Consider the following 16342-nt stretch of genomic DNA (forward strand, 5'->3'; position numbering starts at 1 on the left):
TGACTTCTCCCGTCTGCTTACTTTGTGCCTTCCAACGCACAATGCGAACTACAGGTAGTGCTGCAGGGCCCACACCCTTTTACTTGCCTTACAGAGCAGCTCTGGAGCTGTTACAGTGCCCAGCTGCTGCAAGAAATCAGCTTGAATGCTTCAGGTGCTGGGGCATAGCCAACATGAGCCCCACACCGAAGGAGGGTGGAGGTGTTTAATGCGAATTAGAAGTCATCCAAGCGCCGCAAAAGGCCGCCATGCCCTGCACATCCCTTTTTTCTTTTCATATGCAGACGAGGGTTGAAGCCAACTTTGACCCACTGCTTGGATGACATCACCATATGCAAATCCATCTGCTGCAGGCCTTCCCCCAGGAATGCTTGCACTAGTTGTTGCATTTGGTTTGTTGTTTGGGGGTGCTTCAGTATTAGGCAGCCTTCTGCCCTCCCATGTTCATCTGAAAATATGTGTTCTCCCTGCAGTTGTTGTCCCCAGATGAGAGTTCCCTTGTGCTGCCTCAGTTGAATCGCCTTTACTTGACAGAGATGTGCCTGAGCAGCGGCCCTCCCCAGCCCTATCCCAAATCATACTTATTTTGCATAGGAGATATCATGGTCATGAAGATTGTTCTCCCAGGGTGAGGTTCATTCATTGCATTCTGGGTATGATGACCCCTGTGATTTCCCCAAATGTGGGAAACTCGACTGCATTATTTGTGGTAGTGGGGGACTGTGTTTGTGCTTTCCTCTGGTCAGCTCTGGTAAAAGTCAGATTTCTTTGTCTCAGATCTTCCTCTAGCCTTGTTCTTCTTTCGAGAGTTCCCTTGTGCTGCCTCAGTTGGATCTCCTTCACTTGACAGGGGGGTGCCTGAGCAGCGACCCTCCCCAGCTCTAGCCCAACTCCTACTTACCTGCCAGGTGAGATACTATGATCATGTAGGTGCTTCTCCCAGGGCAAGGCTCACCCATTGCACTCTGGGTGTGCTGCTTCTTTGATTTCCCCAAATGTGGGAAACTTAACTGCATAATTTGTGTTTCCCATGGTCGGCTCTCATATAATTCAGATCTCTTTGTCTCAGGTCTCTCTTCAGCCTAGTTTGCTGTCTGTTTCCACTTCTCTTTTCTTGAGCCGCTCCCTTCTATGCCCTTGCGCACTATACTGACTTCTCCCATCTGCTTACTTTGTGCCTTCCAACGCACAATGCGAACTACAGGTAGTGCTGCAGGGCCCACACCCTTTTACTTGCCTTACAGAGCAGCTCTGGAGCTGTTACAGTGCCCAGCTGCTGCAAGAAATCAGCTTGAATGCTTCAGGGGCTGGGGCATAGCCAACATGAGCCCCACACCGAAGGAGGGTGGAGGTGTTTAATGCGAACTAGGGGTCATCCAAGCGCCGCAAAAGGCCGCCATGCCCTGCACGCCCCTTTTCTCTTTTCATATGCAGATGAGGGTTGAAGCCAACTTTGACCCACTGCTTGGATGACATCACCATATGCAAATCCATCTGCTGCAGGCCTTCCCCCAGGAATGCTTGTACTAGTAGTTGCATTTGGTTTGTTGTTTGGGGGTGCTTCAGTATTAGGCAGCCTTCTGCCCTCCCATGTTCATCTGAAAATATGTGTTCTCCCTGCAGTTGTTGTCCCCAGATGAGAGTTCCCTTGTGCTGCCTCAGTTGAATCTCCTTTACTTGACAGAGATGTGCCTGAGCAGCGGCCCTCCCCAGCCCTATCCCAAATCATACCTATTTTGCATAGGAGATACCATGGTCATGAAGATTGTTCTCCCAGGGTGAGGTTCATTCATTGCATTCTGGGTATGCTGACCCCTGTGATTTCCCCAAATGTGGGAAACTCGACTGCATTATTTGTGGTAGAGGGGGACTGTGTTTGTGCTTTCCTCTGGTCAGCTCTGGTAAAAGTCAGATTTCTTTGTCTCAGATCTTCCTCTAGCCTTGTTCCTCTTTCGAGAGTTCCCTTGTGCTGCCTCAGTTGGATCTCCTTCACTTGACAGGGGGGTGCCCGAGCAGCGACCCTCCCCAGCTCTAGCCCAACTCCTACTTACCTGCCAGGTGAGATACTATGATCATGAAGGTGCTTCTCCCAGGGCAAGGCTCACCCATTGCACTCTGGGTGTGCTGCTCCTGCAATTTCCCCAAATGTGGGACACTTGACTGCATAATTTGTGTTTCCCCTTGTCGGCTCTCGTATAATTCAGATCTCTTTGTCTCAGGTCTCTCTCCAGCCTAGTTTGCTGTCTGTTTCCACTTCTCTTTTCTTGAGCCGCTCCCTTCTATGCCCTTGCGCACTATCCTGACTTCTCCCGTCTGCTTACTTTGTGCCTTACAATGCACAATGCAAACTACAGGTAGTGCTGCAGGGCCCACACCCTTTTACTTGCCTTACAGAGCAGCTCTGGAGCTGTTACAGTGCCCAGCTGCATCAAGAAATCAGCTTGAATGCTTCAGGGGCTGGGGCATAGCCAACATGAGCCCCACACCGAAGGAGGGTGGAGGTGTTTAATGCGAACTAAGGGTCATCCAAGCGCCGCAAAAGGCCGCCATGCCCTGCACACCCCTTTTCTCTTTTCATATGCAGACGAGGGTTGAAGCCAACTTTGACCCACTGCTTGGATGGCATTACCATATGCAAATCAATCTGCTGCAGGCCTTCCCCCAGGAATGCTTGCACTAGTTGTTGCATTTGGTTTGTTGTTTGGGGGTGCTTCAGTATTAGGCAGCCTTCTGCCCTCCCATGTTCATCTGAAAATATGTGTTCTCCCTGCAGTTGTTGTCCCCAGATGAGAGTTCCCTTGTGCTGCCTCAGTTGAATCTCCTTTACTTGACAGAGATGTGCCTGAGCAGCGGCCCTCCCCAGCCCTATCCCAAATCATACTTATTTTGCATAGGAGATACCATGGTCATGAAGATTGTTCTCCCAGGGTGAGGTTCATTCATTGCATTCTGGGTATGCTGACCCCTGTGATTTCCCCAAATGTGGGAAACTCGACTGCATTATTTGTGGTAGTGGGGGACTGTGTTTGTGCTTTCCTCTGGTCAGCTCTGGTAAAAGTCAGATTTCTTTGTCTCAGATCTTCCTCTAGCCTTGTTCTTCTTTCGAGAGTTCCCTTGTGCTGCCTCAGTTGGATCTCCTTCACTTGACAGGGGGGTGCACGAGCAGCGACCCTCCCCAGCTCTAGCCCAACTCCTATTTACCTGCCAGGTGAGATACTATGATCAGGAAGGTGCTTCTCCCAGGGCAAGGCTCACCCATTGCACTCTGGGTGTGCTGCTCCTGCGATTTCCCCAAATGTGGGACACTTGACTGCATAATTTGTGTTTCCTCTGGTCGGCTCTCATATAATTCAGATCTCTTTGTCTCAGGTCTTTCTCCAGCCTAGTTTGCTGTCTGTTTCCACTTCTCTTTTCTTGAGCCGCTCCCTTCTATGCAGTTGCGCACTTTCCTGACCTCTCCCGTCTGCTTACTTTGTGCCCTCCAACGCACAATGCATACTACAGGTAGTGCTGCAGGGCCCACACCCTTTTACATGCTTTACAGAGCAACTCTGGAGCTGTTACAGTGCCCAGCTGCTGCAAGAAATCATCTTGAATGCTTCAGGGGCTGGGGCATAGCCAACATGAGCCCCACACCGAAGGAGGGGTCATCCAAGCGCCACAAAAGGACACCATGCCCTGCACATCCCTTTTTTCTTTTCATATGCAGACGAGGGTTGAAGCCAACTTTGACCCACTGCTTGGATGACATCACCATATGCAAATCCATCTGCTGCAGGCCTTCCCCCAGGAATGCTTGCACTAGTTGTTGCATTTGGTTTGTTGTTTGGGGGTGCTTCAGTATTAGGCAGCCTTCTGCCCTCCCATGTTCATCTGAAAATATGTGTTCTCCCTGCAGTTGTTGTCCCCAGATGAGAGTTCCCTTGTGCTGCCTCAGTTGAATCTTCTTTACTTGACAGAGATGTGCCTGAGCAGCGGCCCTCCCCAGCCCTATCCCAAATCATACTTATTTTGCATAGGAGATACCATGGTCATGAAGATTGTTCTCCCAGGGTGAGGTTCATTCATTGCATTCTGGGTATGCTGACCCCTGTGATTTCCCCAAATGTGGGAAACTCGACAGCATTATTTGTGGTAGTGGGGGACTGTGTTTGTGCTTTCTTCTGGTCAACTCTGGTAAAAATCAGATTTCTTTGTCTCAGATCTTCCTCTAGCCTTGTTCCTCTTTCGAGAGTTCCCTTGTGCTGCCTCAGTTGGATCTCCTTCACTTGACAGGGGGGTACCCGAGCAGCGACCCTCCCCAGCTCTAGCCCAACTCCTACTTACCTGCCAGGTGAGATACTATGATCATGTAGGTGCTTCTCCCAGGGCAAGGCTCACCCATTGCACTCTGGGTGTGCTGCCCCTGTGATTTCCCCAAATGTGGGAAACTTGACTGCATAATTTGTGTTTACCCTGGTCGTCTCTCGTATAATTCAGATCTCTTTGTCTCAGGTCTCTCTCCAGCCTAGTTTGCTGTCTGTTTCCACTTCTCTTTTCTTGAGCCGCACCCTTCTATGCCCTTGCGCACTATCCTGACTTCTCCCGTCTGCTTACTTTGTGCCTTCCAACACACAATGCAAACTACAGGTAGTGCTGCAGGGCCCACACCCTTTTTTTTGTTAACTAAAGTAATCCAAAACTGGGATTGATATTTTGGCTCTTTTATTTTTACTTAAAGTACAATAACTTTTACCATTTTAATTTGTTTTAATAGTATATTGACAGTATTGTTTTCTTTCAAAAATCCACTTCATTTTCTTTACCCTATTATTAAAATGGTAATTGACAAAATCAAACTACATTGTCACCAGAAGAGCAATACAAAATGTACAAGTGATATATTAAAATCATCTTTCCAGCTTGAATTTCAATGATGCATTGGGGCAACGATTTTGTGAGAAACATCTTCACCCTTAAATAAAGATTTTCTTAATTCCTTACCTGTGTGCTAATTAGATATCACCTTGTTTTCACATTAAACAGACTTCCACATGAGAAAGCAGCAAGGATGCAGTGGCGTTAATGTTTCCTTGTGTCAACCTGTATTATTTCAGTAGACATTGAAATGAGGATGCATCTTGCTGCCTTTCCAATGAAGCAAGTTTAATTTAGTAATAGGTGAAAAACCATCCCTACAAAGGTGTTAATCAGAGACTTGGCTTTGTGGACACTTTTCAGAGAACAAATTTGTTAGCATAAAAATAAAGCCAGAAAATGAAGAGCTGTTTAATCACGCAATTTGATTTTTTTGCCAGCATATTTCTTTTTCTCTGCAACCCACTGCTAAATTGTGCTTCCTAGATGTTTTTATAAAATCACTGAATCAAATCTAACTCTGATTACATCAGAGAAGGCCAGGTACCCTACACCATAACAGGGGGTATGAAATTTGACTTGTCTACTTAAAGATCACCAAAATCTGATAACAAGGTCAATTAGGTCCCTGGGTGGGATTGAACCACCAACCTTTTGGTTAATAGCCGTACATACTAACTGATTGCGCCACAGAGACACTTTACGAAAGTTCATACTGACAAAGGCTAATAAGCATTCATCTAAAACGTTTCCTAGAAAAACTTTAAAAAGTCAATAATCTGGAGAGTTTTTGTAAGATGTTTCTTCCATCAACCAACGAAGAAACACATTGGTACTTTCCCATGATGAGTGAGTGCTTCAGCCGGGGGGCAATGGAGGAAGCCCCTTTAGGGCTGGAGCCCGGCGGCAACTGACTCCGTTGTCTCTGGCAGTTCCGCCCCTGGACTAGAGGAATGGTCAAGAACATGGCAACATTTAATGCCAAAAAATGCAAAATCATACACGTCTCAAAAATGCAAAGGCTAACTATAATATTAAGGGCATTATAATGGCAAGAGGAAAGCTATCTAAGTATTACTATTTCAGGTAAGCAATGTAACAAAGCAATAGGAAAGGCAAGTCAGATGCTTGTTTGCATAGGTTAAAGAACCAGTAGCAGAAAAAAGTAATACAGGTTGAGTATCCCATATCCAAATATTCCGAAATACGGAATATTCCGAAATACGGACTTTTTTGAGTGAGACTGAGATAGTGAAACCTTTGTGTTTTGATGGCTCAGTGTACACAAACTTTGTTTAATACTCAAAGTTATTAAAAATATTGTATTAAATGAACTTCAGACTGTGTGTATAAGGTGTATATGAAACATAAATGAATTCTGTGAATGTACACACACTTTGTTTAATGCACAAAGTTATAAAAAATATTGGCTAAAATGACCTTCAGGCTGTGTGTATAAGGTGTATATGAAACATAAATGCCTTCTGTGCTTAGATTTAGGTCCCATCACCATAATATCTCGTTATGGTATGCAATTATTCCAAAATACAGAAAAATCCGATATCCAAAATTCCTCTGGTCCCAAGCATTTTGGATAAGGGATACTCAACCTGTAATGCCACTGTATAGGTCCTTGGTACAGCCACATTTAGAATCCTGTGTTCAGTTCCAGAAGCCATATCTCCAGAAGGCTGTAAATACATTAGGGCAACTAAAATTGTGCATGGCCTACATCACAAAACTTACCTGGAAATACTAAAAAATGTTGATGTGTATAGTTTGGAGAAGGGAAGAGGGAACATACAGTAATAGAAACATTTAAATATATAGGGAGGAATGTAATAGGGTGTGAGAATCAGAAAGTGAGAGATTTTGTGTTTTTTCCTGTTGTTTTTTTTGTTTTTGTTTGATTGTTTGTTTTTAAAGTGGCAATCCTTTACATGGCAAAACCAGGTTGATATTTGCCATGTAAAGGATTGCCACCGTGGGCATGTGTAGAAGGGGCACTGCTTCTGTTGGCATTATGTGTGTAAGCTGCACTGATATGGTGGTTATGTGTATAAAGGGCACTGCGACTGTGGGTATTATTATTATTATTATTACATGCGGTGTAATGACAATAAGATAGTGCTACTGTGTGGCGTATTTTGATTTGGGGTGCTATTGTGTGGCCATGCCCCTTCCTTGTGATACCACACCTTCTTTTTTTAAGGAGCGCACTGTCCCTTTATTAAGTATTGGAGAGAGGGCCCAAATTAATAGTTTGCAGGGAGGCGCCAAACACCCTAGCACTGGCCCTTTGGTAGGGGACAGGATTTGCTTCTGCTTGTGCACATATGTTATGATTGCCAGCCAACAGCACTGGTTTTGCCTTTAACACTAACTATAAATATTTTGAATTGGTCCTGGACCACCAATCCAAGGCACCCCTGCAAGTGTCCTGAGGCACCCCAGGGTGCAGTTTGAGAACCACTGGTCTAGTGAGTACCCAGGATAATTATTGTAGCTGGTCTGCGGGTAACAGCTCTCAGATCCACTTCTAGAAAAAATGCAGCAATGTAATTTGAGTGACAAACTGCAGAGATGAACCCTTTCTGTGACTGCTGCACAGGGATCACACAAACTCTATTCATAGGGCTGACTTCACTTAGGGGAGATGTTCTCACCCCGCAAAGAAGTGCGAGTATATACCGCACTTACGGTACCATTGGATTTACAGATATTTTCTTGCAATACACTATGGGGGTCATTCTGAGTTGATTGCTCGCTAGCAGTTTTTAGCAGCCATGCAAACGCATTGTCGCTGCCCACTGGAGAGTGTATATTCACTTTGGAGAAGTGCGAACACTTGAGCAGCAGAGCGCCTGCAAAATCGTTTCAAAATAAGACCAGCACTGTAGTTACACTTCGTGTGCGTTGATTCTAACAACCGAGGGACGGCTTTTGATGTCACACACCCATCCAGCGAATGCCCAGCCACGTCTGCATTTCTTCTGCCACGCCTGCATTTTTCCAAGCACTCCCTGAAAACGGTCAGTTGACACCCAGAAACGCCCTCTTTCTGTCAATCTCCTTGTGGCCTGTTCTGTGATTGGAATAATCGCTAGAACTAGTGCAAAACCACAATGGACTTTGTACCCGTACGATGCGCATGCACATTACGGAGCATGCGCATGCACAGATTAGCCATTTTTTTTCAACTGATTGCTACGCAGCGAACAACGGCAGCATGCGATCAACTCGGAATGACCCCCTATATACATAGAAACATGGATTTTTACTGCAGGAATTATGGTTAGTTTAGGGGTATCGGTTAGGGTCAACAGAGGTGTAGCTAGGGGTCCAAGCGCCCCTGGCAAAGTAAGGGACTGGCGCCCCCCTTTCGATAAAGCATTGCAGTCCATTGGCGGTTACCATGTTGGAGCCACAGCAACTGACCCCCTCCCCCACACGCTGCCCTACATCATCGGCTGGGATTCACTGTTGGTGTGAAGCCACTGGGAACAGTCTGGTAGCATTAGCAGCAGTCTGTGTCATAGATAGGGAAGGCAGAAGGTTAACTAGCTAATAGCAGTCTGTTGGCAGCAGAGGCTGGGCGGGGGGCTGAGAATGAGCCAACGCTGATCAGTGTCCAGTCTGCTCAGACAAAAATATTTTGTGATCAGGGCTGGTTCTAGACCAAAGGAGCCAATGGCAAAAATTTCGTTTGGCACCCCCCCCCCACACACATACACACACACACACACACACACACACACCAAAAAAGAACATATCCCAGTTTAACATAACGCTATGTGGTGCAAGGTGTGGAGCTGGTCACTTGTATCAGGCCTCTGACATTTGCCTTTTCACCCATATTGCATACTTTTTCTTGCAGGTTGTGTCTTAATTCAAGAAGTGTTCTAAGTACTTCAGCTTAGTATCTTTACTGACCCCTCTTTACCCCACACTACATAACTGACCCCTCTATACCCTACACTACATCACTGACCTTTCTATAACCATCACTGCATTACTGACCCCTCTATACAGTACACTGACCTCTATATACCTGCTAGTACATCCCTGATGCCTATATTCCCTAAGCTACATCCCTGACGCCTCTATTCCCTACGCTACATCCCTGACGCCTCTATTCCCTATGCTACATCCCTGACGCCTCTATACCCTACGCTACATCCCTGATGCCTCTATTCCCTACGCTACATTCCTGATGCCTCTATAACCTACGCTACATCCCTGACGCCTCTATACCCTACGCTACATCCCTGACGCCTCTATACAGTACAATGCATTACTGATCCCTCTAGACCATACATCCTCATTACATCAGAGAGATAGTGAAACACTGGAAAAAATAAGGATAAAGTGGACTACAGAAACTGATGCTCTAAACAAAGGAGAGAGAGAGAGAGAGAGAAAAGCACAAGGGAAAGTGGGCAATCGGAACACCATAGACAGAGGAGAGATAGAAATGCCTGAAAAAGTAAAGGGGGTTGGGTATGGCATCCGGCGCTCGGGATTCCAGCAGTCACATGATACCTAATCCTAATCCTCTGGGGGGGTGGCGGATAGGGCTAACCCTCAGGGGGTGGCAGCTAGGACTAACCCCCCCCCCCCCTCCTAGTGCCTTCCCTAACACCCGCTCCCCCGGTCCTAACCCTCCCTCCAATACTCGCCTTCGGGATGTTGGCTGTCTGTGTGCCGGCACCAGTCTCCCAAGTGGTGTCAGGATTCCAACATCGGTCAAATGACCGCCGGTATACCGTCTGCCGGGATGGTAAATGTATCCTGAGGACAGGTAGTGAGTGTGGAGGGATAGGTGGTTCAGTAAAATGTAACAGCTCAAACTGCGATCATTCACTGATAAATTGATTTATAGCTCTCCCTTTTTAACCATTGCAGTCATAAAAGCAATGTTTTTTAAACTTTTAAATAAAGCTTGTTAGCATCCCCAGCACACTGTATATGCTGGGAGATGTAGTTCTCAATATGAAAACATTTAATTACTGTATGAACTCTAATTCCCCAACTGAAACCTCTCACAAACACACACTCCTAAATCTAGTACACACACACACACACACACACACACACACACACACACACACACACACACATTTCCCCAGTACTGACAACTCTCATCACTTCCACACACTGACAACTCCCTCCTGCTCCTCTCCCCACTGACACTGACAGCTCCCTCACAGTCACACACATCCTCCACCCCCCCACCCCCCCCACACACACACTGATAGCACACATGCACAAATCCCCCCCTCCTCGACACTAACTGTCACGGACTGCTTGGGCAGCAGGGGGCAGGCTCTGACTTGAAGTGCTGAAATTCAACAGCTCTCTCGAACTTGCAAGGCATGGCTGTGCAGCTGTCTCCAGCCATCTCCTTGCCCACTGTGTAATTTGTGGCGTTCTCTGATGTTCCCCGCTCTGCCTCTACAACCGGCACATAATGTACAGCAGTGGTGACTCCTGAGTATGGGCCTGGAGAACTCCGCCTACCGGGGGGTAGGGATTAATAATTTCAAAGGGGCAGAGCTAGGAGTGAAGCAGTGGACAGCAGTTGAGGGGCGTTTCAAACTGTAACAGGGTTGGGACAATTTCAGTATCCTTCCCTCACCGTCTAATTGGTCAGTCCCACGCTGATTGCCATAGCGCCCTTTCGAGACTGCAGAACTCTATCCCTTAGCCACGGTTGGCACAGCTGGATGGTGCCCCTGGCAAGTGCCATCCTGGCCAAGGGGTAGATACGCCCCTGAGGGTCAGGGCCAGCAACAGAAATCTCGGGGCCCAGTACACTGATATCTCTGGGGCCACCTCAACTCCCCCTTAACTTGGCAGAGGGATCTTTAAAAAAAAATGGAGCCTTTGACTCGGACCGTCAGTGAGGCCGGCAGGTGGTTTTCATACTGGGCTATCCAGCTCTTCGGTGGCGGTGGCAGGGACATTCAGAAAAGGGCCAGCACAGCAAAATGCATAATAATGGCAATACAGTATGGACCACAGGGACTGGACAAAGTGATGGGGTAAAAGGAGGGGGGAGGGTTTAGTTGGCCTGTTAATTGTTTTCCTGCTTAAATTGAGCAGTTGGTGGATACACTTTAAAAAGCAATATTGGCACTGTGGCCCCATTATTTCTGTTCTTAATACTTGGAGCCCTGAACAAGTGTCCCCTTTGTCCCCCCTGTCACTGGGCCTGTTCAGGCGTTACCTATGGAGAAGCTGCGACATGACATCCTAGGACACGATACTGCACCATGCATCACCATTATATTTCAGTGTGCCTTGTCAATATTTAAATCTTGTTCTGTGTGACGTGAGTTGTAAATGGTTGAAAATCTCTGTGCTACAGTATCGTCACCATGTAGTTATAACAACACCGCAAAACCACCAAAAGACGTGTTTTGGTAGAGGGACTGCTGGAGGGGCCCATTGGGGCCCCCAGTTTGCTACCCCACCCCAGTATACCTGTGCTGTAGCCAGTGGAAGGGGCACTATCTTCCCGGTGATCTCTTCGGGAAGATGGTGCCGCACATAGAAAGCAAAGACTCTGGCTGCACTCTCCTGCCCTCGCTCTAAGCAAGGTGATCGGGCCACAAAAGGACCCCTGTCGGACCTCGGCCTGTGGGCCACAAAAGGATGCATTGGGGGCGGCATGCGGCCCATGGGTTTGACACCCCTGCCCTAGAGTATCAAAATTTGTTTCATGGCACCCCTAGGCCAAAGTTTTTTTTATTGAGAAATTCAGAAAAAAATATAAAATTAAGTAAATTGTGTTTATAGCATGTCATCCTCAGGTTCAGTTATGTTGTGAGGGAATGGTTTTGCCAATTTAATAAAGTATAAATAATTTTAATTGGTCCTGGACCACCAAACTATGCTACCAGTGCAAGAACCCCAGTTTGGAAACTACTGCCATAAAATAAACCTTTTTTGTTTTTTTTAAACTACATGTAATACACCTTAGATCTCAGTTCCTAAAAGGTTTTAAACCCTTGCATACAGTAAACTACACATATTTAAAAATCCTACACCGGGCACAAGTGCTCACGGGCCAATTTCATGGCAGTCTCGGATAGGAGGGCATTGTGGATTCACCAAGGGAATGCTGATGCTGACTCCAAGAAGAAAGGGAGTCTCTTCCCTATGAAGGTGAAGCCTTGTTTGGCGACGGCCTAGTTAATTTGATCTCGGCAGCTCCCGCAGGTAAGTCATCCTTCTTGCCCTATGTTCCCTCTCAACGGATGAAGACGCATCATTATCTGACGCAGTCATTTCGGCCCAATAGATATGCAAGAAGTTAAGATTCCCCTTTCTTTGCAGGTAGAGGAAGGAAAAGAGGGAAGAGGTCTGTAGCCTCTTCAAGATCGCAGGAGCAGAGATCGTCCTCTGCTTCTGCCAAATCCACTGCATGACGCTGGGGCTCTCTTGCAGGAGCCCGCACCAGTGGGGGGCACGTCTAAAACTCTTCAGTCAGTTCTAGATTCATTCGGACCTGGACTCGTGGGTTTTACAAATAGTGTCCCAAGGGTACAAACTGGGGTTTCAAGACATTCCCCCTCACCGATTGTTCAAATCAGCCTTAGTCAGCAGGGAGAAGGTTTTTATTCAAGCCTCTTCGTGGTCCCGAAGCCGGACGGCTCAGTCAGACCAATCTTAAATCTGAAATCCCTTAATTTCTACCTAAAGAAATTCAATTTCAAGATGGAATCTCTCAGGGTAGTGATCTCCAGTCCGGGGGATAAAGGAGATTTCATGGTTTTGGTAGACATAAAGGATGCCTACTAATATGTTCCCATTTAGCCACTGCATCAAGCTACCTGAGGTTTGCAATTCAGGATTGTCATTACCAATTTCAGACGTTGCCGTTTGGTCTGTCCACGGCTCCGAGGATTTTCACCAGGGTGATGGCGGAAATGATGGTCCTCCTTCGCAAGCAAGGAGTCACAATTATCCCGTACTTGGATGATCTCCTGATAAAGGCGAGATCCAGGGACCAGTTGGTGCAAAACATCTACTCTCCCTGACAGTTCTTCAACAACATGGTTGGCTCCTAAACTTGCCAAAATCGCAGTTGGTCCCAATGACGCGGTTGTTGTTTTTGGGAGTGATACTGGACACAGAAGAGGTTTTCTTCTAGTGGAAAGGCTCTGGAGATCCAGAGTCTGGTCAAACAAATTCTGAAACCAGCAAGAGTGTTAATCCATCAATGCATTCAGTTGCTGGGGAAGATGGTCGCGGCCTACGAGGCCATTCAGTTTGGCAGGTTCCATGCCAGAGTGTTCCAGTTGGACAAGTGGTCCGGATCCCACCTACACATGCACCGGAGGATAATCCTGTCTTCCAAGACCAGAATCTCACTCCATTGGTGGCTGCACAGTTCTCACCACCTAGAGGGGCGATGGTTCGGGATCCAGGACGGGATCCTAGGGACCACGGATGCAACCCTCCGAGGCTGGAGAGCAGTCACACAGGGGGAAAACATCCAAGGAAGATGGTCAAGTCTTCCTTGGATGTTTTCATCTCCACATAAATGTTCTGGAGTTAAGGGCCATTTAATAACTGCAGACACAGTACGCACTGGGACGGGTGCCCAGCATCCTCTACGGACTAAGAGAAAAGGATTTACCGGTAGGTATTAAAATCCTATTTTCTCTAACGTCCTAGAGGATGCTGGGGACTCCGTAAGGACCATGGGGATAGACGGGCTCCGCAGGAGACATGGGCACTTTAAGAAAGACTTTAGTTCTGGGTGTGCACTGGCTCCTCCCTCTATGCCCCTCCTCCAGACCTCAGTTTGATACTGTACCCAGTGGAGACTGGGTGCTTTTCAGGAGCTCTCCTGAGCTTTCTGACAGAAAGTATTTTGTTAGGTTTTTAATTTTCAGGGAGCACTGCTGGCAACAGACACCCTCATCGAGGGACTGAGGGGAGAGAAGCAGCCCTACTCTCTGAGTTGCAAGGTCCTGCTTCTTAGGCTACTGGACACCATTAGCTCCAGTGTGATTGGTACGCAGTATCTCACCCTCGCCGTCCGTCCCAGAGCCGCGCCGCCGTCCCCCTCGCAGAGCCGGAAGATAGAAGCCGGGTGAGTATGAGAAGAAAAGAAGACTTCAGAGGCGGCAGAAGACTTCATGATCTTCACTGAGGTAACGCACAGCACTGCAGCTGTGCGCCTTTGCTCCCATACACCTCACATACTCCGGTCACTGTAAGGGTGCAGGGCGCAGGGGGGGCGCCCTGGGCAGCAATATAAACCTCTTTCGCAAAAATATAACATATATACAGCTGGGCACTTTATATATGTATAAGCCCCCACCAATTTTAGTTTAAGCGGGACAGAAGCCCGCCTCCGAGGGGGCGGGGCTTCTCCCTCAGCACTCACCAGCGCCATTTTTTCTCCACAGCACCGCTGAGAGGAAGCTCCCCGGACTCTCCCCTGCTTATACCACGTTAGACAAGAGGGTTGAAAAGAGGGGGGGGGCACATAATTCGCAAATTACATACAGCAGCACTACTGGGCAAACATTAAGTTACTGTTTTATTCCTGGGTTATATAGCGCTGGGGGGTGTGCTGGCATACTCTCTCTCTGTCTCTCCAAAGGGCCTTGTGGGGAAACTGTCTTCAGAAAAAGCATTCCCTGTGTGTGTAGTGTGTCGGTACACGTGTGTCGACATGTCTGAGGAAGAAGGCTATATTAGAGAGGAGCGGGAGCAAATGAATGTGGTGTCTCCGCCGACAGCTGATTGGATGGATATGTGGAATGTTTTAAATGCTAGTGTAAACTCATTGCACAAAAGATTAGACAAGGCAGAAGCTTTGGGACAGTCAGGGTTTAAACCCATGCCTGATCCTATGTTGCAGGGACTGTCAGGGTCTCATAAGCGCCCACTATCCCAGATTGTTGACACAGATACCGACACGGATTCTGACTCCAGTGTCGATTACGATGATGCAAAGTTACAGCCAAAATTGGCAAAATCCATTCGATTTATGATTATGGCAATAAAAGATGTTTTGCACATCACAGAGGAACCCCCTGTCGCTGACAAGAGGGTACATATGTACAAGGGTAAGAAGCCTGAGGTAACCTTTCCCCCCTCACACGAGCTGAACGAGTTATGTGAAAAAGCTTGGGAATCTCCAGATAAAAGACTGCAGATTTCCAAAAGGATTCTTATGGCGTATCCTTTCCCATCAACGGATAGGTTACGATGGGAATCCTCCCCTAGGGTGTACAAAGCATTAACACGCTTATCCAAGAAGGTAGCCCTCCCGTCCCAGGATACGGCTACCCTCAAAGAGTGTGCTGACCGCAAACAGGAGATTACCCTGAAGTCCATTTATACACATTCAGGTACCTTACTCAGACCGGCAATTGCGTCGGCCTGGGTGTGTAGTGCTGTAGCGGCATGGACAAATACCTTATCTGAGGGGATGGATAGCCTAGACAAGGATACTATTTTATTGACCCTGGGGCATATAAGAGATGCTGTCCTATATATGTGTGTATGCAAACTACAGGTGGTGCTGCAGGGCCCACACCCTTTTACTTGTCTTGTAGAGCAGCTCTGAAGCTGTTACAGTGCCCAGCTGCTGCAAGAAATCAGCTTGAATGCTTCAGGGGCTTGGGCATGGCCAACATGAGCCCCACACCGAAGGAGGGTGGGGGTGTTTAATGCAAACTTGGGGTTATCCAAGCGCCGCAAAAGGCCGCCATGCCCTACATGCCCCTTTTCTCTTTTCATATACAGATGACGGTTCCAGCCAACTTTGGCCCACTGCTTGGATGACATCACCGTATGCAAATCCGTCTGCTGCAGACCTTCCCCCAGGAATGCTTGCAATAGTTGTTGCATATGGTTTAATGTCTGAGGGTGCTTCAGTATTAGGCAGCCTTCCGCCCTCCCATGTTCATCTGAAAAGATGTGGTCTCCCTGCAGTTGTTGTCCCCAGACGAGAGTTCCCTTGTGCTTCCTCAGTTAAATCTCCTTAACTTGACGGGGGTGTGCCCGAGCAGCCGCCCTCCCCAGCCCTATCCCAACACATACTTATCTTGCATATGAGATCTCTTGATCAGGAAGATAGTTCTCACAGGTTGAGGTTCATCCTGGCCCCGCTCCCCGCTGGAGATCGCTGATGGGGACAGCAGCGGGGCTTCAGCAGAAGGGTGAGTATGTGTGGCCAGAGACCTCCCTTCCCATGTGCAGGCCTGCAGAGTCTGCCGCGCAGGATGGGGCATGTGGCACTCTCCCTCCCAGGGGCTCTTCCAGATGTAGCTCCTCAGCAGTATTTTTCCCGGGCTGCGCGGCGCTCTCCCCGACTGGCATCCACCCTGGAACACTGCCTTCCTCAACGCAACATCAGCAGGGGGCCCTGGCCTCATCACCATCCCAGGTCTTTCTCATGTATGTATCATGTATGTGTGTGTGATATATGTATGAATCATATATGTTTGTGATATAT

At 47.6% G+C, this 16342-nt stretch overlaps 6 non-coding genes and 2 pseudogenes across 6 annotated transcripts; all 8 read left to right on the forward strand.

The window, feature by feature from the left end:
- Positions 1-577: 577 nt before the first annotated feature.
- LOC135016896 (U1 spliceosomal RNA) lies at positions 578-741 on the forward strand. Its single transcript, XR_010214870.1, has one exon. It is a non-coding gene; the product is annotated as a U1 spliceosomal RNA (small nuclear RNA).
- Positions 742-893: 152 nt separating this feature from the next.
- Positions 894-1047, forward strand: LOC135016894 (U1 spliceosomal RNA; annotated as a pseudogene).
- A 680-nt stretch (positions 1048-1727) lies between these two features.
- Positions 1728-1891, forward strand: LOC135016895 (U1 spliceosomal RNA). The gene has a single exon (XR_010214869.1). It is a non-coding gene; the product is annotated as a U1 spliceosomal RNA (small nuclear RNA).
- A 152-nt stretch (positions 1892-2043) lies between these two features.
- LOC135016898 (U1 spliceosomal RNA) lies at positions 2044-2179 on the forward strand (annotated as a pseudogene).
- A 698-nt stretch (positions 2180-2877) lies between these two features.
- On the forward strand, positions 2878-3041 carry LOC135016891 (U1 spliceosomal RNA). The gene has a single exon (XR_010214866.1). It is a non-coding gene; the product is annotated as a U1 spliceosomal RNA (small nuclear RNA).
- A 152-nt stretch (positions 3042-3193) lies between these two features.
- LOC135016892 (U1 spliceosomal RNA) lies at positions 3194-3356 on the forward strand. The gene has a single exon (XR_010214867.1). It is a non-coding gene; the product is annotated as a U1 spliceosomal RNA (small nuclear RNA).
- A 646-nt stretch (positions 3357-4002) lies between these two features.
- Positions 4003-4166, forward strand: LOC135016897 (U1 spliceosomal RNA). The gene has a single exon (XR_010214871.1). It is a non-coding gene; the product is annotated as a U1 spliceosomal RNA (small nuclear RNA).
- Positions 4167-4318: 152 nt separating this feature from the next.
- On the forward strand, positions 4319-4481 carry LOC135016893 (U1 spliceosomal RNA). The gene has a single exon (XR_010214868.1). It is a non-coding gene; the product is annotated as a U1 spliceosomal RNA (small nuclear RNA).
- Positions 4482-16342: the final 11861 nt, after the last annotated feature.

Source organism: Pseudophryne corroboree, unplaced genomic scaffold, assembly GCF_028390025.1.
Source record: "Pseudophryne corroboree isolate aPseCor3 unplaced genomic scaffold, aPseCor3.hap2 scaffold_3042, whole genome shotgun sequence".
Taxonomy (NCBI): domain Eukaryota; kingdom Metazoa; phylum Chordata; class Amphibia; order Anura; family Myobatrachidae; genus Pseudophryne; species Pseudophryne corroboree.